The sequence below is a fragment of the Ascaphus truei genome, chromosome 2, assembly GCF_040206685.1.
Source record: "Ascaphus truei isolate aAscTru1 chromosome 2, aAscTru1.hap1, whole genome shotgun sequence".
Taxonomy (NCBI): Eukaryota; Metazoa; Chordata; class Amphibia; order Anura; family Ascaphidae; genus Ascaphus; species Ascaphus truei.
Window position 1 is genome coordinate 117,107,033 of NC_134484.1, and position 21,963 is coordinate 117,128,995.

The 21,963-nt window shown below is 48.8% G+C and overlaps 1 protein-coding gene and 1 long non-coding RNA gene across 4 annotated transcripts in view; one reads left to right on the forward strand and one right to left on the reverse strand.

Annotated features, from left to right (window-relative positions):
* Positions 1 to 19,677, reverse strand: part of LOC142485528 (uncharacterized) — a 38,979-nt gene extending 19,302 nt beyond the window's left edge. The window contains exon 1 of the long non-coding RNA XR_012798563.1: positions 19,278 to 19,677. This is a non-coding gene — a long non-coding RNA (uncharacterized LOC142485528). The remainder of the gene's footprint in view (positions 1 to 19,277) is intronic.
* PCMTD1 (protein-L-isoaspartate (D-aspartate) O-methyltransferase domain containing 1) overlaps positions 19,309 to 21,963 on the forward strand; it is a 67,604-nt gene continuing 64,949 nt past the window's right edge. The window contains exon 1 of one of the 3 annotated variants that reach the window (XM_075584461.1): positions 19,309 to 19,626. The gene's annotated coding sequence lies outside the window, so the exon portion shown is untranslated. The remainder of the gene's footprint in view (positions 19,627 to 21,963) is intronic. The other 2 variants (XM_075584464.1, XM_075584462.1) reach the window with 2 other exon arrangements.

Genomic DNA, 21,963 nt, shown 5'->3' on the forward strand with positions numbered 1-21,963 from the left:
TATATATATATATATATATATATATATATATATATATATATATGTGTGTGTGTGTGTGTGTGTGTGTGTGTGTGTGTGTGTGTGTGTGCATGTGTGTCAATTGGAGTGCTAGTGGGCGTGGCTTAATGCAAAGAAGCCCAAAGCTACATTGAATATGACAAAAATACACAGTGAAATACCTATATGTCTCTTGAAAAGGGTCATTTAGTTAATATATAATATATATATATATAGCCCTGATTGGTTTTGGGCTATGGGTCTGCCCTCCTCCTGGCAGTAATTCCTAGTAAGGTTGGTTGCCCGGAGTAATCATGGGTTTTCCACACTCAAAGCAGTGCATTGTGTCAGAGAAGATAGTGGAATCAGGCCTTGTGTCCAATCAGAGACACAGGGGTGGTTCCTACTGGATCTGTACTTAAGGCACTGTACTTCCTGTATTTATGCAGTGTTGCCTCTACCATGAGAGAGACTAGTCTACCTGAGAACAGTGTGCAGGGCTCTGTACACTGTGTGCCCTCCCTCTGGGGAGCGGTGGGAGACTGTTCCTCTTATTCCACCAGGGGATAAGGGAAGAGCTGGGACTGCTCTCAGTGCCTTTGGCTGGGAGTGAATGTCCAGGGACATCTTGAGGGTGGACACTATACAAGCTGATACCTTGCTGCTGAATACAGAGAGACCCAATAAAGAACATTGTGTTTTACCATACTTCTGTCCTGAGAATGAAGTCTATTGGGAAGGGAGAGATTCTTCTGCAGAGACTTCTCCCCATACATCTGAGGGCTGCACTAGTTGGAGGCGCTGCACCTGTGAGTACGATTTGAGCAAGAACCCAGAAGCCTTTCCTGTCATTCCCTCATAACACCATGCGGGAGACTCAGGGCCCCCTGTTACCAGCAGGTTTGCACCACACTCAACCAAGTAACCAGATCAAGTTTCCCCGAGATAGGCCAGAGATGAAATTGGGTGGGGGAAACAGGGTTACATATATATATATATGTGTATGTAATTTTGGGGGTTCCTTAGCACTTGCTGGGTATCTGTGTGAGTATTATTATTCTACCAACAAACATATGCATTCATTTTGGTCCTGTAATCAATATAATTTCATAAGTTAAAATAGCAGCAGCTGACAGTTTTATGTTGACTAGAATAGCTGCCTAACAGTTTGTTCTTGACACTTACGTCCTCTTTTTTCACTTTTGTTAGTCCATTCATACAGCCACAATATACTGTATGAACGGAATCAAAGGCAACATAAGAACAAAGGAGATTTTGAATGTAAATGACATAATAAAACACTTCTTGTACTCTGCCAGCTCACAAATCATGTCAACATGATTTTGCACAGAATTACACTTAAAATGTAATCTTTTGGAAAGAGACATTCAGAAACGTGCATAACTGAAATATCCTGGCAGTTACACATTTGATTGATATTTCGTGATAAAAGCATATTGCAGTGAAACAGAAAAATGTCAGAAGTAACTGCAATAATGTTATTTAAGCACATCGCTTAATTCACCAAATTGTTTTACCAGTAAATAATTAGGCAATAAAATATTAATGATATTAAATATAATCACAATACTTCTGAGGAGACATTAAGATACTATACAGGATACAGTACTGTGACGGTGAGGAGCTAACCAGGCGTTATAATAAAGGTTAAGCCCACTTGGTTGCCCCTGAACTGTGTTTTGGGGGTCCTAGAGTGTCAGCTCTTGGACCTGTGTATTGTGCATGTATTACTGTGACTGTGTGCAGATTATAAGCAAACAAACAATTATAAGCCCTCTGAAAAGCGCTGACCTACACACAAATGATTGTGAAGAAGTGATAACAAAATAGAGTGATTAACCATAAATTGATCAAACTTAAAGCAGCCTATGGAACAAAAATCAACAGACTATTCCAAATCTGTATAAAACAAATAAACATACAAATTAATCGTTCCAGGCGCTGTGAAAATAGTCCAATGAACCCAAATACCATGAACCAATTAAGCAGTCTTTAGTACAGGCTTCCTATGTCAGATGGATGATCTTGATAGTTGTTGGACAGATGTGGGTTGTTGTCTTATAATGATGTGCTGCTGTCTCTGAAATCACAGAAAAAAACAGCAGGGCACGCCAATACAATTCAATTCACTAAGATCTACTAGGAACTACGGTTGCCAGAGCAATTCAATTCCCTAAGCTCCTCCCTACGCGTTTCGTGACGTGTTGTCACTTCCTCAGGGAAGTGACAACACGTCACGAAACGCGTAGAGAGGAGGAGCTTAGTGAATTGAATTGCTCGGGCACCCGTAGTTCCTAGTGTGAGGAGAGTTCCGGTCTGCCCTACCGCTGACGTCACTCTGATTTCCGGGATCGAGTGCAGAGTGCGGCGATCCTCCCCTCGGCAGAATTAGGAGCTATACAGGCTGCGGACGGCATTGTGAGCTGTGCTTGAAAACTTTTATTATTGTAAGTGTGATTTTAACGTTGTTTTTGTGTCATTAAAACCCTGTACGATATCACACTAGTTTTGTTCCATTATCTTCCCCATCTCTCCATTCCCCCCCCCCTAACCCCCCCCACACGTACACATCTGTGGGAGCGTTGGAGTGTATACTCTCTACCACCATCATCGCTGAGTGAGGGAGACTCCTGCAGACCAGACCACGTGGGATCCGTGAGACGATCTGAGGAGCAGGGACGTGTGGCACAGATTCTCTCCACTGTACTTTGAGAGCCCTTATCCTGTAAGTAGGATTTCAGGGTTCTAGATAGGGGGTAATTGATGAAACATACCACGCTATTGGCGTGCCCTGCTGTTTTTTTCTGTGATTTCAGAGACAGCAGCACATCATTATAAGACAACAACCCCCATCTGTCCAACAACTATCAAGATCATCCATCTGACATAGGAAGCCTGTACTAAAGACTGCTTAATTGGTTCACGGTATTTGGGTTCATTGGACTATTTTCACAGCGCCTGGAACGATTAATTTGTATGTTTATTTGTGTGCAGATTATGCAACAATAAAGATTTTTCTGTGTTTCACTTTTCCTGGGGTGCTGGGACCAGGAGATTTCTAGGCTGTGAGTTTCAGGGTAGGTTTGATGGAGAAACTTCTTTCAGATTGCGTCTATTTAGCGGGGTTCCAAAGTTACTGGATACCCCAAAAATGGACCCAGGATTCAGGTTAGATTCCCGGCTACATTGAAGCGCAGTGCTCCGGTAAAAAACCCTACCATGAAAAGCGTTCTTGCAACTCACCACTTGGAGGTCCTGCTTCAGCACAGACCAGAAAAGGTAAAAGGAGGCACAGGGAGGAAAATGGTAACTGAAACAGTCAAGAGGTCCCTAGTATAAGGAGGGGTACCCCAGATACATGCCCAGGCACCCTGGACCTGGTATAGGGGTTCAGGGGAAAATCCAGCTATGTGATAAAGCTGAGAGTGCTTTCTTGTGTGTAAAAGTTTTTAAAGTCAGTTCTAAAGTGTGCCAAGTATGAGGCTAGTGAGTATAGGAAATATATACACTCACTCCATCCCTGACACTAGAACAGGGACTTATATATTTTATCACACAGAAGACAGGACACAGTATATTTTATTAAAGGGTTATATTTAATAGGTATGTAGCGGTCATGTAAAATGCCTACAGTCATCTCTCCTGTTGGCAGTAAGGCCTGGTAAGTGTGGGCATGCCAGCAGTAATTATGGAGGTTTCCCCTCACCCCCTGGTGGGGTGCTCTGTGTATGGCTGGGACTGGTCACATGCTCTGACTCCATGGTTAGTGATGTCAGAGATGTGTCAGCCTCAGAAGCTTACATAAGGCACAGCACAGTGTTCTAAAGTTGTTAGTTAGTTGTTCTGCGGAGAAAGGAGTTCCAGCTCTTGTCAGAGCTGAGGAAGGAGTTCAAGTTCTATCAGAGTGTCAGTTATGTTATAGTAACTCCATGGGAGGCTGTGTCCAGGGACCTGGCACAGGACAGTGATTCCTGCGGGAATAAGTGAATCCCTGATCTAGGTGACATACCTAACTAAAGGGAGCACTGGCGAGATGAGCGGCTGAAGATACTCCTTGTGGAGGGCAGCTATGCCCACCGTGTCAATAAAGATGAGTTCAGCCAGAAACCCTCTCGTGTATCTATCTGGAATGAGTGTACAGAGAGGAGCACCACGGAGGAGTTCCTCGCCAGGATCATCCCCTTGCGGACGCAGGGACCCTGGTGAGGTGGAGGCGCTGCACTGGAACTAGGTGAGACTCAGCACACTACCTCAGCTGCCTGTCTGACGGGTTCTCCCCACACACCATCATGCGGGAGACTCAGGAGTCCTGTAGCCAGCAGGTGCACCATCAGGCATTTTCACACTGTAATGGGGTCCGGTTAGACCACAGGGGCCAATGTGAGATTGGGTGGGTCAGGCCGGGCCAGAAACACCGTTACATTTGGAGGCGAGCTGCTGAGATCAGATCCGTCAACAGGACAGGCTTTTAGCTAGGTCACTGGGAAACAGGGAGAGTGTCTGCTGCCACTTTGTGCTGCGTAGGGACGGACCTAGGGGTGGTCAGGGGGCTGACGGGATATTGTCAGTTCGCAGGGACAACCTAGGGGCCTGAAGGGAGTAAGGGGTCTGGAGCGGGCTATAGCTGACCGAGTCACCTTGAGGCAGTGCTAGTTGGTAGGATGCCAGAAGGGACAGCCTGTTAACTTGGTCAGGAGTCCTGGAGAGGGTCTGCGCTAGGCTGACCAAGACAGGTAGACGCCCCAAGTACTGCATGGCAGAGCCAGCCAGAGTACCTAGCCATTCCAGACACTCACCGTAGGGAGCACAGACTGGGAGGAAGGAGTCACAGCAGACACTGAGAGAGTGAGCCTAGCCTGAGGTAGTGCAACACTGAGTCACACCTAGATAAGGTACACATGTGGTGGTGCATCTGAGCTAATCTTTATTGTACCGGTGTGGTGGCTGCCCCGCAGAGTGGAGCCTCATGTACGACAACTGTTATGAGAGAGTGGAGGATCCGCGTGGCGCGGAGAACGTAAAATGGCGGACAGAGGCTGATGGGGAGGGCACCCGTGGCGTGCAACCCACTGAAGAGCAGACTGTCGCCGAGTTGTCATTGACCAGGCTGCTCTGGAGCGGAGCGAAGGCTATGGCTGCCCCGTTTTTATCCTGTATGGGACAGCGAGGGGCCACCCTTGAAGAGTGTGAAGAAATTGTTATAATTGGGGGAGAACCCCGTGAGGAGAGCGAACGAATGGACTTTTTGGGCGCAAAAACCAACCAAAATGGCGGCTCCCGCTTGCTAGGGAAACCGCATGGGCCAGGCGCAGAAAAAATGGCTGCTGCAGGACTTGCACAGAGCTGGCCGGGAATGGCGCGAACAGCAGAGCCCCGCCCTGAAGGGGGGCATGGCGCGAAAGCTATGGCTGCGCCGGGATGGACAGTGACTAATTCAGCCCCTGTGCTGAGTCAACCGTTGAGTTTATGGGACCCTCCCCTGATTTCTACCAGGGGGAGTGACTTTCAACTATGGCCTGTGGGAATGCACCCACTGGGCCCAGGGACTGATATCCAGACGGCGCCACTACAAAAAGTAGTTCCGGCCGTGGAGGTGATTTGCAAGCAAAGGTACCTTGTGCAAAAAGCTGCTGCAAGGAGAAGGCGGGAACTAGCCGCGGGAAAGGACTCCAGCTCTGGGGAGGAGACTGGCGCGAAAACGCAGACCGCGCCCACCAGGACTGAGAGAGGTGCGGCCTTAATTAAGGGGCATGATATTCCCCTGTGGGACCCGCCCATTATTGCAACCCCTGGGGGCGGGTTCCAACTCTGTCAGAGAAGGGAGGAGCCGAAGCAGGGAGTGGCGGATCCAGCAACTTCCACCAGTCAGCTGCGAGGAACCACAGAGAAGGAGAGACCTGTACAGGAAGTGACTCCTGTACCAAGAATGGCCTGCTCCTCCACTGTGGGCACTATGGTCTCCACCCAGCCCTACTCAGTGCCCGGCGGGGTGCTGGTGGTGAGGGTGGCCAATACAGAGACGGTAGTCGGGCTCTGCCTACAATGCGGGCTGCCCGGAGGTACAGTGAATACGATGGCACGTTGCCCTCATTTCGGGACTTTGTATCTGTGGCCTATGCCCACATTCGTTCCAATACAGCCTGCTGACCCCCCGGTGGATGTGACACGGCGCTCTGCTGAGTCCCCGGGCGCGCTGTGGATCAACCGCGCGAGTCCCGGAGACAGGGGACTGGAGCCGGTCAAGTCGGCTGGGTCACTGGCCATTGAGGCGGCTGGATTAAACCCCGCGACAGGGGCAAAGAGACTTTCACCCCGCCCCGAGACCCCTAGGTCGGGGCGAGGGGACTACTCTGATGAGGACCTCCGTGAGCTGGCGGTAGCAAGAACGGAGCGGAAAAGACAGACGGGGAGAACGACGCCCCGTGGGGTGAGTGACCGGACGTCCCCCGCAGATCGGCGATCCGACCGACGGAGTCCCGCCATCCCAGGACCTGGCGGAGATGGGAGAGAGACGCCTACACCCCTGCGGATGGGTAAGCCAAAAAGCCCTATCTCTTACCTGGTCACAACAGACGGCGAAGCGCTGGAAGGGCCGCGCCAGGCCCAACGCGCACGTGGAGGGACGGCATCACTTCCGGTGGCGACGGCGGAGCAACCGGATGTCGTGGGAGAAGAGATCCCGCATGGGGGTCCAACGCGAGATGGCGACGCTTCCGGTTCCGGGGAGGACGTCACTTCCGGTGGCGACGGCGGAACCCAGGAAGGGGAAGCAGCGACGCTTCGGCGATTGGGGGAAGGTCCCCGACCGCTCGTATTGCCCAGAAATCGGAGAGGCGATCTCAGGACTGAGGAGGGTGAGACATCATCCTTGGACCAGTCTACGGACAGCCAGGAGCGGGTCGTAACCCCGTGGGGTCCCGTTCCCTGCCCCTATACCCAACCCCATGCCCTAGCTAATGCCCCTACCCCTATCACACGGTCACCGGGTTCACCGCCCAGCTTGGAACTTGTGGACATACCTTTGGGGGGGGAGGAAAAACGGACTGGGGAGAGGCAGCTCAGTGGAGCTACGGAAGGTGATTCACGGGGAGGAGGGGAATTGAGGGTGGCGGATACAGCACCCCAACCGGCAGTAAAGGCTCCGGGGTCCTCGAGGTGGTTCAACTCGCGATCCACAAGGTCGTCAGGGGTATTTTCGTTTGATGACGACCGGGAACCAGGGCCTAATCCCTTTAAGGAGACCAGGTGGTGGGCTCCACGATTTGAGGGGTATTCCGCATGGATGGACCGTACTCGGTTCCTCATCCGGCGGGAGGACGTGGTAGATTTCTGGTGGAAAGAGGGAGAGTTTACACCCGAGCAGAGGGACAGGGAACTACAGAAGAGGTGGTTCCAGCTGGAGCGTAGAGACATAGCGCCCATGGGTCCTGACACTCTGTCAGACCCAGTAGATTCTGATGAGCCCCTATCATGGGTGTTACCTGGGAGGGCAGGTAATGCTGATCTGACCAGGGTCAGTAGGGCAGAGAGGGCTATAATAGCCAAATATAAAAAATCCCATGGGTTGGAGTATCCCTATGTTCCGGAGCCCCTGATGGATGAAATTGAGGACAATAGGGAAACGTGGCTCCAAGAAACTATAGAGCTGTATTTAGCCAATAGGGGGAGCGACATTGTAGGTAAAAAGGCGGAAGAAAGAATAGACACCCTGATGCGAGTGTGGAGCATAGGGAGAAATGTTCACAAACATAGGGTGACCTATGTGCCAGAGAGAGGATCACCTAGGCATTATTATGTTACGGTCCTGGATATGGGTAACCGGGAAGTGAGGAAACCTGACCCAGATCACTATTATTAAGGGGGTACTGAGACATTACGCGGGTTCGTGGCTGCTGGTCGGGGCGGGCTTGGCGGATGACTGTATTCATGTGTACTGTATTATGAGGAAATTTGTGTGATGTTAATTATGTTTTCCGTTACAGTGCTTCCTGGAAAGAGGTATACAAATTTAGGTCCCAGCGAGGACGATGGGATTCACCAGGGGGAGAATGTAGCGGTCATGTAAAATGCCTACAGTCATCTCTCCTGTTGGCAGTAAGGCCTGGTAAGTGTGGGCATGCCAGCAGTAATTATGGAGGTTTCCCCTCACCCCCTGGTGGGGTGCTCTGTGTATGGCTGGGACTGGTCACATGCTCTGACTCCATGGTTAGTGATGTCAAAGATGTGTCAGCCTCAGAAGCTTACATAAGGCACAGCACAGTGTTCTAAAGTTGTTAGTTAGTTGTTCTGCGGAGAAAGGAGTTCCAGCTCTTGTCAGAGCTGAGGAAGGAGTTCAAGTTCTATCAGAGTGTCAGTTATGTTATAGTAACTCCATGGGAGGCTGTGTCCAGGGACCTGGCACAGGACAGTGATTCCTGCGGGAATAAGTGAATCCCTGATCTAGGTGACATACCTAACTAAAGGGAGCACTGGCGAGATGAGCGGCTGAAGATACTCCTTGTGGAGGGCAGCTATGCCCACCGTGTCAATAAAGATGAGTTCAGCCAGAAACCCTCTCGTGTATCTATCTGGAATGAGTGTACAGAGAGGAGCACCACGGAGGAGTTCCTCGCCAGGATCATCCCCTTGCGGACGCAGGGACCCTGGTGAGGTGGAGGCGCTGCACTGGAACTAGGTGAGACTCAGCACACTACCTCAGCTGCCTGTCTGACGGGTTCTCCCCACACACCATCATGCGGGAGACTCAGGAGTCCTGTAGCCAGCAGGTGCACCATCAGGCATTTTCACACTGTAATGGGGTCCGGTTAGACCACAGGGGCCAATGTGAGATTGGGTGGGTCAGGCCGGGCCAGAAACACCGTTACAGGTATATGTACTGATAACCTGTGAATGAACTGTGGGATTTCCAAGTCATGGATTCCAAGCGACCAGGTGGCTACCAAGCTTGGTGCCTATGGGTCTGTGCGGAGTCCTGACTTGAAAGCTTCAGGAATGCCAATGTGTTAGAACAGGAGGGGTACTGCAGTACTGCTTGAGTACCCGCATCCTGGGCAAACACAGGGCTATCCAGCCACCATTTGCCAGAGCCCAGACTCTGTGGAGCCTTGACAGCGGGTGGGCTCAGTATGCAAAGAGGCAGAGGGGCCAGGTTAGCCCATGCTTTAAAATACCGGCAAATCGGGGATTGGCTGGCAGGAGAATTCCCACGCCATGGTTTGGAGGACAAGCTGTGGGACTGCCTGTCCCAAAGTGTATAAGACAGCTATAGTCGCCATCCCAGAACTCTCTCTGTTGTTGTTCTCTCATTTGTGTTCCACGTGTTTCTACAGTATGTGTTCCCAAGTGATTCCAGGTCCAATTTGCCATAAGGGCAAGAACGAATCGGACAGGACCCAGAGACGCCTTGCTGAGATTGCAAGGAAAAAGGCTGCAGGACTTTTTAAACAGGAATATTTTCTAAGTCCCCACTTCAGCCCTGGACTGTTTTAAAGACTTTATTTCAACTAGGAAAGTCAGTTTGTCAACCCCAGGCCCCCAGTAAGTGTATCTTCTTCTGCCTATTGTAATTTAATGTGTGTTTGCCTGTTTCTACGGAATAAATAACAATTTATTTTAATTATTGGCTTTGCTCAGTGATATGATCCCGGGTTTTAAATCTGTAAGTACCTGGTCGCCTGTGACAAGTACATCAACAGCTGGTAAAAGTCTGTTAATATCGCACCCAGTAAAAATAAAAAAAAACTGCAATTTTCAGATGGTCAACATTGCAGTAATGATTTATTTGCTGTGATATTTTACCCAAAGTCGCGATGCGCGAATTCATGCAATAGTTAATAATGCATTCATTCGAGCATTGCGATAATATTTCAATAATAGGCTTCTGTAATATCTATCACAGAAGCCTATTGTAGAAATAACATTAAACCGTGTAGCCAGGTCCCCCTATCCCTCCCTACGATGTGGGAGCAGAGAAAGGGGAGGCTACGGATGCGTGCGGGCAGTAGAGGAAGGGAGCACCGGTGCTCCGGAGGCTCCTCAGCACATCTGGCTAGTGGGGGCCGCCATATTGTTTACCGCGCATGCGCAGTAGACACCTTGCGCATGCACAGAGTGCTCAGAGGCCGTGGCAGCCATTTGAGAGAGATGTGCATGCACAGTGGAATCAGTGTAGCATTGGCCATTTTAGAAACCTCTGCAGGGGAACTACACTACCCAGAGTGCTCTGGGGCATCCCGATCACGTGATGCGCAGCAACCAATAGGGCAGCCATATTAACGTTGAGAGAGGCAGTTTGGCACGAAGGAGCACCAGGTGGGAGTTGGAGCCAGGACACAGAAGGGGAAGGTAGTGTCCAGGTGCCAGTGGCTCCCAGATTAGGCCAGATTGCCCCTTAGGTCCCAGATAGGCCCCCAACCACGTTAAGATTGTGGCTGCTACAGGGAAAGGACCCCAGATAGGGACATTTCCCCAGTAGCCTTAGAGTGAGAGGCATCAGCGACAAGACTGGTCTGGGAAGGGACCACTCACGATATAGACTTAAAGGTGAGACCCCCAACGGGAGTTCACCCCACACAGAGGCGTACACCTTTGCGGAACGATGACGTCGCTGGATCAGCGTATCCCTGATTGTTATTCGGCAGTACCCGGGTGCAGGAGTGCCCGGGCAGGTACCACACCTAAGTGCACCAATGGTTCACGGGATAGAGCTATTCCATACACTTTTGGGTGGGCCCTGACATTGGGGGAAACGGACATCAGGGATATTGATGCCAATTACCCTATGTACTTTGGGGGACACTTACTTGGTGTATTGGGGTGGTGTGTGTTATAATATGCAACCTGTACCCAACAGTATATATGTTCAGATGGTGCTCATCTAAAATTAGGAGGCGGACCCACAACGCTGAGGTAGGGATACAAATAAACCGACCACAACCCAGGGACAGAGTCCTGTAAGAGTATCCGTAGTTGGTATGGAAGCATGGGTCAGGGAGGGCGGAAGAGGTGCAAAGTCAAGGAGGCAAGCGGAGGTCAGGGCAGGCGGAAGGCAGCGAGATCGGGGTCACTGTCTGGGGTCAGAAACAGGAATTCAAACAATATTTGGCTTACTCAAATTCATCCTGGCCATCTACCAAGAACGGTTAAGGAGGGGGGAGGGTAGGAGGAGAAAAGGTGTTCTGGACAAATGGCCAAAATGGAAGTTCCAGTTTGAACGCCAACGGGTTGACTTGTTTCAAGATTTTATAAGGTCCAATGAACGTGGGCCCGAGTTTGGAGGAAGGCTGTTTCAAGCGGATATTTTTCATAGCCAGCCAGACCTGATCTCCCACTTGAAACAGAGGTGGTGGTCATCAACGTTTATCTGCCTGTTTTTTTTGCTGGAGAGCGGCTTTGGTCAGATTGACCTGGATTTTCTTCCAGAGTAACTGGAGTTCTTGGATTTTGTCATCCACTTCAGGAACTCCGGGGAGGGCACTGGAAAGAGGAAGTGCAGCGGGATGGTACCCTTAGGCACAGAAGAACAGTGATTCCAGTGTTGAATCATGCTTCATGGAATTACGTGAAAACTTGGCCCAAGGGAGCAGATCAACCCAGTCGTCCTGTAGCTCAGAAACAAAACAGCGGAGGAATTGTTCTAAGGACTGACTGGTCCTTTCCGTAAAACCATTGGACTAGGGATGGTAGGAAGAAGAGAAATGTAAAGGGAAACCAATTCTTTGGCTGAAGGCCTTCCAAAATCTACAGACAAATTGGGTTCCGCGATCCTAGACTATATCCGTCGGGACTCCATGGAGGCAGAATATCTTTTTAATAAAGATCTCCGATAGTTCAGATGCTGTGGGTAGCTTCCTGAGAGGAACAAAATGGGCTTGTCATGTGAATCGGTTGACCACTACCAGTATGGTAGACATACCCCTGGAGGGAGGCAGCTCCACAATAAAATCCATGCAGAGGTGGGTCCATGGGCGGGTGGGGACGGGTAAGGGTTGGAGCAATCCACAGGGCAATGTCCTTGGCACCTTCATCTGAGCGCATATAATGCAGGCTGCCCCAAACTCCTGTACGTCTTTGCGGAGCTCTGGCCACCAAAAGATTAGTTCGAGGAAATCGCAAGTCTTCCTATCCCCTGGGTAACCAGCCGTCTTGGAGTTATGACCCCATTGCAACAACTCACTTAAGAATTGAGGAGGAAAAAATAATTTAGACGAACGTGTGGACGTTGAGCTATGATCCTTTGTCTGAGCTTGCAAAATCTGTTGCAGAAGTGATGACGATACGGCAGAGATGATCTGTGCAGGTGTAATGATGTGTCCCTGCTCTATCTCCTCGAAGCCGTCCGGAGAGAATTGTCGAGATAGAGCATCTGCTTTGGTGTTTTTGGATCCTGGATGATAAGAGATCACAAGGTTGAACCAAGTGAAGAAGAGAGCCCACCTCGCCTGACATGTCCCGAGTCTCCTTGCCCCTTCAATTTATTCAAGGATCTTGTGGTCTGTAAGGATTGAAATCTGAGAAGTTGTCCCCTCAAGCAAATGTCTCCATTCTTCAAGAGCCATTTTCAAAACCACAAATTCCTGATTTCAAACATCATAGTTCCTTTACACGGTATAATTTTTTTTAGAAAAGAAGGCACAAGGGTGGAGTTTCCCATGAAAATTCCTCCTTTGAGAAAGAGAAACAAAGGACTTAAAGTCCATCCACGGTGCAGCAGAAACAAATCAGTCACATAGTAATTCATCCAATAGATCCCATATAGACGGGATAATAACAATCTTGATCCTGGGTATATAAATCCTTAAATAGCTGCTCCAATATACATAATGGGAATACTGATGTAAAGTGTAATTAGATCCTATAGCTCATGAATAAGTGGCTGCTATCTTGACCGGCTTAAATCATAAAGTGGGATTTATAGGGTACTAGGGAGACACAATTACCAAAGGTAGAGTGTCACCTTTTAACCAACCACACTTAGATAAAGCCACAGAGCATTTAGGTAACACTTAACAGTATGCAGCAGGACAATACCAGAGTACACTCACTGTTGTAGGAAGTGAAAGTGAACAGCAGGAACTCCGTCAAACCGTGCATCCAACTTCATAGAAGATCAACAGCAGAAAAAAAACCTCTAGGGAGGAAAGTGGAGCACTGCACAGGGACAAAATGCAGGAACCGGCACACCAATACTAAAAACTGGGTTATTGAGCGACTAAATGAGACACCAACAACATAGCAACCACTCACTCTGACGCGTTTCGGGCTAGGCCCTATGTCAAAGAGTATAACCCCCATAATACAACACACAACTTAAATACACATCTTACCTAATTGATCGGATCCATAACCGGAAGTGACGTATGCGGAACAGACCGGAAGACTCACGAGACAAAGGGCCTAGCTCGAAACGCGTCAGAGTGGGTGGTTGCTATGTTGTTGGTGTCTCATTTAGTCGCTCAATAAACCAGTTTTTAGTATTGGTGTGCCGGTTCCTGCATTTTGTCGCTGCGCAGTGCTCCACTTGCCTCCCTAGAGGTTTTTTTCCTTTGAGAAAGAAAGTCTCCGGCCGCCAGATCGGATGCGTCCACTTCAAGCATGAATGGTTTCGTAGAATCTGGATGGATCAGCACAGGTGCAGAAGAAAAGGCAGACTTGAGCTTCTTGAAAGCCAGAAGAGCCTCAGGAGGGCCTTATCTTAGGATTCGCCCCTTTCTTAGTAAGAGCCATAATGGGTGCAACCACCTTAGAAAAATTCCTGATGAATCGTTGGTAGTAGTTGGTGAACCCAAGAAATCGCTGTATCGGTTTGAGACCTAACGGTAAGGGCCAGTCCAGCACTGCTGATACTTTCGCACGATCCATCTCGAACCCATGGGAAGAGATGAAGTACCCAAGGAAATAAATCTTCTTCTGTTCGAATTGACACTTCTCGAGCTTGGCGTAGAGGGAGTGGTCCCGAAGTCCTTGGAGAACCAATCTCACCTGTGCCCGATGTTCGGTCAAAGAACTGGAAAAGATAAGGATATCGTCCAGATATACCACGAGAAATTGGTCCAATAGATCCCGGAAAATCTCGTTGATGAAGTTTTGAAATACGGCCGGTGAATTGCATAAGCCAAATGGCATGACTAGATATTCGTAGTGGCCATCACAGGTAGTTTTCCACTCATCTTGAAAAACAAAAGTAGGAGAAACTGCCAAAATTCGGTGCTCAGCTATATATGACCATTTGGAAACAATAATGTCTTGGACAATATTATTGTTCAGTTTGAGGAGCAACTTTGATCCAGCCTAGTGAGAAGTCAATGATCCAGTATGCCTTAGTTCAACTCCTAAATGTGGGGACAAATGGTGTGTAGCTTCCCAACATAAGGAAAATGTGTATAAAAACAAATCCTGTGTGGACACCAATAGTATAAATAGTCACCCTGGAGAATGGCATAAACAAATGTGGAATGAATCCCCAATCCTTAGTGTAAAGGAGAGGGGTACTCACAATTTGAAGGCAGTTATTCCGTCGGCGTGCATCACGCTGATATGCAGGAACAGCAGAGGGTTAGGGTTTTACACTGTATATGCCACTGTTTGGACGCACCCCCGACCCAATGATCCGTGACTCCGAGCACATCTCTCATTGGTTCTTTACATCAGCCAATGAGATTGATTTTGCCGGTTTCGCACCACTGCGGTGACGCGTCATGCATCAGCTGGGGGCGGGGGGACTTCTACATCAGATGTTAGAGACGCGAGTTGTAAAATACTCTTTGACAAAGGGCCATTGCCCGAAACGCCTTAGAGATTCTACCGGCCACCAACCATGATGTCTATCATGGAATAAAACATTTTTAACTCCTCACCTGCTGGTTTCTAGCCCCCAAGTTCTTTGCTGTGCTCTGCTTTTTTCCTCCGTGAAAACCCTCTGCTGTTTTCCACTCATCACCCTCTCTGATCCGGATCAAATTGTAGGCTCCTCGAAGATCAAGTTTGGTGAAGATAGTAGCCTTGCGTAAGCAGTCAAAGAGTTCAGGAATGAGGGGTAGCGGATATCGGTTCTTTACAGTGATTTTATTTAGTCCTCTGTAGTCGATACATGGCCTGAGAGAACTGTCTTTTTTGGAAACGAAAAAGAAACCCGCTCCAGCGGGAGAACTTGATTCCTGCATAGCCTTGGTTTCTGGTTCCGAAAGGGGATAGGTGCGGCCTTGGGGAGGGATGACCCCTGGGAGTAGATCGATTGCACAATCTGCCTGGTTTTTGTCAAATACGTCGGCCAATTCCTGTTAACAAACTGGAAGGCATGATGCGGAAGTCTCAGTAGGTAGCCAACCTTGGAGATGGTGCGAGACGCCGGAAGACACGATCCATGGCAATGTTGTGCCCAGGCTGTAGCTTGAATGGTCGCCCAAATCGATCTTGGGGTTGTGGTGCCGCAGCCAGGGAAGACTTAGAACCACTGGAGTCGAGAAAGAGCAAATCACATAGAATTATTTTGACTCTTTGTGAAGTGCCCCGACTGTGACCAGCAAAGGATTAGTCTCAAGAGTGATGGTCCCAGGTATCAGAGGTCTTCCATCTATAGCCACTACTGGTAACGGAATCTCCCTAGTACGGAGAGGAAGGGAGTGGAGTTTCATTTCAACATTTTGAGAGGTTTTCTAAATGTTGCAGATATCAGTACTCATACAAGGCTAAAGAAAAATAATTATCATTAATATAAACTTAAGTAACGGTCTTTTCCTCCACCCTATGGGAGAATTCCGTTACCAGGTGTCTGGTGCATGCTACCTGTAGGCTCACAAGAGGCTGAGGTGTCCGCCAATCATTGGGGGGACTGCAGAACAGGCTTCTGGGGTACATACCAAACATTTACTCCATGGTACTCAGCGCCTCCATCTGCTGTAGGCTCCAGATGGCTGAAGGTAATCTCCTACAGTAGAACGGTTTCCTATCCCCACAGAAAGATTACACACCAGGCAGGAGGTATATGAAACAGGAACCGGTTTATTCTCTTCTGCTGAGGAGAACATTGAGGAATATTAACCCCTCATTTAACCAGTGCTGCAGGGCTTGAAACCACTTCACTGATATGTATGCTGCTGTGTCCGGAGGAGCAGAGTATGGAGAAGCTGTGTAATATCATAAACCCCTAGTTGGGATGTGGTCTGGCGGTGACTGTCTAGGGATGTCTGGGGGAAGTCCTAGGACCCACCCAAACCCCTTTTTTGTCTCGCAACTATATGAGCCACAACACCTGGGGAAACTCCACAACAAGTTAATGAATAAAAATCAATTTACTCACTGACATCTTCAAAGTCCATCCAGTCTTCGGCGTGCTCCAAGCTGTATTAGACAAATTGTAGGCAAAGTAACCTCACCGAGGAGGAAGGACAGCGGGCACGTCCGTGCAGCAAATGGACAGAGGCTGGACTGTGCTATAGAAAAAACTTTATTATGGCATGGATATTTAAAAAAGAGAGAGAGGAAGGCACCCCCGCAACTCAGAGTTGCGGGGGGTGCCTTCCTCTCTCTCTTTTTTAAATATCCATGCCATAATAAAGTTTTTTCTATAGCACAGTCCAGCCTCTGTCCATTTGCTGCGTGGCCGTGCCCCCTATTCTCTTCTTCTCCCAGCGCAGCCACTTGGCAGCTCTGACCAATGCAGTCACAGTTCTGGTCTCAAACTTGAAATGGTCCCTGCACCTTCACTACAGGTCAAGGGCCCCCGCAGCAGTCCTAGTTCTTTCCCAGCCCTCTAGCAGGACCAGGGGTATAGGTAATCACTCACTCCCCCAAAGGGAAGTTAACCTGGGCCTGCCAGTGCATAGAAGCTTGGGTGTGATACCTTGTCTCTCTTAATGGTAGAGACCAACTAACTATAATTTAGGATGCAACCCCCTTAAACACAGCAGGGGGAGGGTACCAGGTCAGAACCCAGGATTTGGCAACCTCAGACCTAATCCCACCTCTTCCCCTGTGACTCAAGGGTACTGCCTTGAGTGGGGAAACCCCATGATTGATCCCAACACTGCTTGCTGGTACCAGGACTGATATGTCAATGCAGAGTAGAATAGAAGCCACACCCCGCCATGGCTACGCTTAAAATGTTCTACAGCTTGTTATTGAGCACAAAAAGTTGAAACCATTTTTTTTTGCTATAAAACAGCCCAGTTGCAGATTGCTTGAGAGCACATGAAAAAAAACCATACTAAACTTCCAGTGGAATAAAGAAAACAAAATAACCGAGCATATGTTTTTCAAAATAGAATAAGGTATTTCCTACATACTGTATGTTTAAATACATATGTAACACAGTCCCCCCTCCTCTCTGGAAGATGTACTACTGGTTACTGCTGTTTGTGGTGTGTGCATACCTGCGAGGGTCCAGGAGAGCTGAGTGGTCTGCGATGGTGTAGGGAACAGGACAGGCTTTTGTGGATCTTCAATGTTCACTCAGGGTGTCAGCGCCTCCAGCTCCAGTGGGCTCCAGTATTTCCAGAGTCAGTCTCCCACTACGGCAGATTCCATCCATACCCTACCCAATAGACTGAGAGCTCAGGCAGGCGTTTATAAAAAGGGATGATTTATTGTAGCAGCCACTGCTAGCAGTACAGCAAACGAATGAGGATTGATCTGGTCCCCAGACCTCTGGATGGTGCTTTGGCTCTCTGGTAGACTTGAGGCCTATAATCTCTCTTGCTCAGTCAGCCCATGAGGGACTGACTGCATGTCTCACTCCCAGCCACGAGCTCAACTTCTTGCTTCAACACCCAAGGAGGGTGGGATCTGAACTGCTATAATTTAGCACTTCCTCTCTGATGCACCAGAAGGGGAGGGCACAAGGTATGCACCATAATTGGTTTTACATAGACCCTTGTGGCACCACCTCTTCTGTCACTCAGAGAGTCAGCATGAGGGGGGGGTCAATGGCAGTCTGGATCAGCCATGGCTACACATATATAAGTTACTTCTTTTAGGAAGTAAAAGAAGAAGAAAAAAACCAGTTCATTAATATTAATAATATATAAATAAAATATTTATGTAACCCATGTCCCCTGCTTCCCCCCCCCCCCCCCCCAACCCTCCTCTGGGAGATTTCACTGCTACACGGTGTGGTGAGGTGCATACCTGCTGGCTCACAGTTGATCTGAGTCTCCTGCAGTGTTGTGGAGGAGAACAGAACAGGCTTCTAGGGTAGTAACTGATTCGTACTCACGGTGACAGCGCCTCCATCTCTTGCAGGCCCCAGGAATGTGGTGACAATCCCTGCAGGAGAACTTACTTCCTCTCCCCCTGATAGATTGCAGTCTCAGGCAGGAAGGTATATTGTAACAGGAACACACTTTATTGGTACACATTGCAGATGGTCAGCATACACAGCTCACACAGTAGTTACAGCAGTTCTTGGAGCTTCAACCTCAGGATGTACCCTGGACCTCCACTGCGAGTACAGGGCCCCCACAGCAGTCATTGCTCTTCCCTGACTCCCTATTAGAGCCAGGGGTATGGTCTCACTCCTAAGGCTGCGGTCCCTGTGCGTTCGAGGCGTGACCGGGAATCAGACCGGGCCCAGTACCTGCCTCGGCTCGCATTTGGCAGCTGCGCTCTACGACGAGTTTTCTCAAATACAAAAAAATTGTATTTGGAACTCGCGATAGCGGCGTGGCCACGCCCCCACCGGCAGTTCAGTCAATGAGGGTGAACCAGCCGCGTGAGGTCATGGTCACGCCCCCACAAAACCCTCACCACGCACCCTCTCGTCGCATTCTCTCCTTCTCTCCCAAGACCGCAGATCGCGGTGAAGCGCGGTGAAGCGCTGTGCACGCGCCAACCCCCCTGCCCACCCCGGTTGCGCGTTCTACAGTGCTGACTGGGACCGCAGCCTCAGTACAAGAAAAGCAGGAACCAGGTCTGAGTCCGTGATTGGACACACACAGGCCTAGTTGCACCGCCTCCCCTGTGACTCACTGAAGCTGCTGTGGGTGGAGAAAATCCAGGATTAGTCCTGGCAGCCTGCTCTTACCAGGGCTTACTGCCAGGAGAAGGGCAGACTGGTAGCCAAAAACCAGTCCTGGCTACATTTAATATTTATAATTATGGTAATCGACCGCTATAATTTTTAAGGGTTATATTTTACAGTAATTTATGTATTTAATTCCATATTTACTGAAATGTAAAATAATTAAGTGTTTATATACCTTCGGATTGCATTTACATTCACAAACAAAAGACCGAAAAACACTACACAAATCCCTACCCCATACCAAGGGAAGTGCGCCGCCCTCTGCAGTGACGTCACCGACAGCAACCATGCTCCTGACCCTCAGCGATTGGCGGTTGCGTCAACCGGTCACGTGGCCACACTGTTTACATCTTCTCAGCTGTTCAGCACGATCCCCTCTCCTCCCACAATCCCCCGCACGCATCAAAACAAACAAGTGACACGGCGGTCGGAGGCCCATCGCGCGCCTCGGCCCTGTCAGCGCTCAAACAGCCTCCCCCCTCCCAAAATCCGCATCCTTAACCTGACCGTTACCCGAAGAGGGTAAAGAGGAGGCGCTGCGTGTCGGAAAAAGCTCTGGCTCCTTGATGTACGGTGCCCGGCTCCGAATGGTAAGTTACAACACATCGGTCTCGCTCGGGGGCTTGAGCTCGAGTGGTGGAGCTTACGTGCCCCCGCCCCCCACCCCCCGCAGTGACACCCCCCACCCCGCAGTGGCCCCTCTCTCCCGCAGTTACCCCCCCCCCCCCCAGTGACCCGCGGCTCAGCCTTTGACGCAGTATGTTTAGTTGGGGTTTGTTTTAGAGGTGTCAAGCTTTCCCCCCCGACCCCCCCCCCCCCCGAGATTTCTCAATACACACAGGCCCCCGAGCCTCTTAGCTGCCGGAGGTTATCGAGTCACTAATCCACATCCCCAAATCACACTTATTTGGGCCCTGTCGGCTATGTTGTCGGTTGCAGTCGCCACGTCCTTCTCCTTACATGTATTAGCTGCTGGCAGTAAACAGACATAAAAGTGGAGTTAAACAGACCGAGGCGGCCGAGCTTGTCCTGAAATGTAATACTGGGACATATCATGGCAATGCCTGGGTCTGCGGTGCTGCTGTTTTATACCTCTCATGGCTCGATAGATATAACCACCACAAAGCGGCGCCTTGTAGTGATAGGACCATGGGGAGCTCTGAGTAATTAAAGTGATCCTCATTTACATTGGAGGAGCACTCCTGGTCAGTGACGGCTGTGGTGTCTCTTAGGCTGGGGCCACAGAGGGGGTAGCAGGGCTGAGGCGCACTGACGCTCGCCTGCTGAAATCTGCGCAATTTCATGCCCATGCAGGGGAGCCAGCGATCGGGAGGCGGGGGGAGACTGAGGGAGGCGGGTCAGTGATGTCGCTGGGCCAATCGCCCGCGACGCACCAACGTCACGGCGCAGTGACGTTGACGCTGTTCCGCACTGATTGGATGTTTTCAGCCGACAGCGCCCTGAAAAACAGTTTGGCTGTCGGCTGAAAAATCCAGCGCCTCAGCATGCCTGCGGACGCTCGCGTGGGCCCCCTCTAAAGACATCCTCATGGTGGATGCAGGGACTCAGCGCGGAGCATCCGCACGGCTCAGCACGGACGTGCCTTCTATGGACTCAGCCTTAGAGGTCTTCCTGTCTGCCAGGGAAACCAGTTGACCATCAACAAACTGGTGGACTAAAAACAAACAAAACAAAAATCCCTTCAGGGGTTATGTATTTAAGTCTCTATTTAAAACAAATGGTTCAACCTGGAGCAAACATGCAATTTCTGCTTTATAAAAGAATAAAATCCCACACAAAGGTGTTCTTCTTAAACATTAAAAAAAATGTGTGTGGTGTGTGGTGTGTGGTGTGTGGTGTGTGGTGTGTGTGTGTATATATATATATATATATACATATACATATATACAGTGGTCGACAAATCACCAAAAAATCTACTCGCCACCTAGTACCACACGTGTTGCTTGGGCCAATAGGAGCTCGCCACGATGTTAAATCCACTCGCCCGGGGCGTTCAAATGTATAGGTTTGTCGAACACTGTATATGTATGTATACACATACATATATACACACACACACACACACACACACACACACACACTTGGTGCCGCAATCAAAACCATCCCCCATAAATCAAAATAAATCACTAGGCCAGATGTAGGGGTTAAATTTACCCTCTGGCGGTGCTAACAACCCAATATGATATACGAACACAAAAAGAAAAAGAGGGTTTGTTGAAAGCACACGAAAAATATGTGAAAGTACAAAATGGATTTTATTAGCAATACAAAACACAAAAATAATATAAAAATATACCTAAACACATACTAAATGAACACTGCTGAACCAAAGAATACACAATAAAAATGTAGAGACCCAAAATATGTAACATGCAAAATACATAGGTATGATAATGCAAATCCAGGGGAAAATAATTTCCCCTGTAAATGCAATGGAGATCGGCCGATCAGCAACACATGAACAAATGTGTTTAGGTATATTTTAATATTATTTTTGTGTTTTGTATTGCTAATAAAATCCATTTTGTACTTTCACATATTTTTCGTGTGCTTTCAACAAACCCTCTTTTTCTTTTTGTGTTCATATGTATATGTGACGTTTCTTTGCTCCAGTTTTGCTGGAATCAGATTTGGATACATAGCCCACATTGTTTATTTAGCTTTATTTTGCCATGAAATATGCACAAAAGCTTGCAGCCTGTATATCATCCTGTTTGGGATTAGCGTGGCAATATACTTTTCAAAACTCCCTCATGTATGTATATCTTTATTTATCTAGTGCCATCTATGTACATTGCGCTTCAAAGCCATAATAGCGTTGACCTAATATAATGCATAATAGGACTAACTGCTTCCAACATAAAAGTAACATTAGGAAAAGGAGTCCTTGCTCCGAAGAGCTTACA